The sequence below is a fragment of the Odontomachus brunneus genome, unplaced genomic scaffold (genome assembly GCF_010583005.1).
Source record: "Odontomachus brunneus isolate Ranch 3 - 2012 unplaced genomic scaffold, Obru_v1 Obru_scaffold_082, whole genome shotgun sequence".
Classification (NCBI taxonomy): Eukaryota; Metazoa; Arthropoda; class Insecta; order Hymenoptera; family Formicidae; genus Odontomachus; species Odontomachus brunneus.
This window is the reverse complement of record NW_022639532.1, coordinates 916,154-916,362: the sequence shown is the minus strand read 5'-3', so window position 1 is coordinate 916,362 and position 209 is coordinate 916,154.

Below are 209 nucleotides of genomic sequence, written 5' to 3'. Positions count from 1 at the left end.
CCGTACTGGCGCGTGGAAATGCCGCGCGCGCGTTCTCGCGCCGCTCTCTTCACCCGCGCATCCGGCAGCACGCCGTCCCTCCCACCGTCGCGCCCTGCTCCCTCTTTACCCTCCCCCCCCCCCCCCCCCCCCCCCCCCCCCCCCCCCCCCCCCCCCCCCCCCCCCCCCCCCCCCCCCCCCCCCCCCCCCCCCCCCCCCCCCCCCCCCCC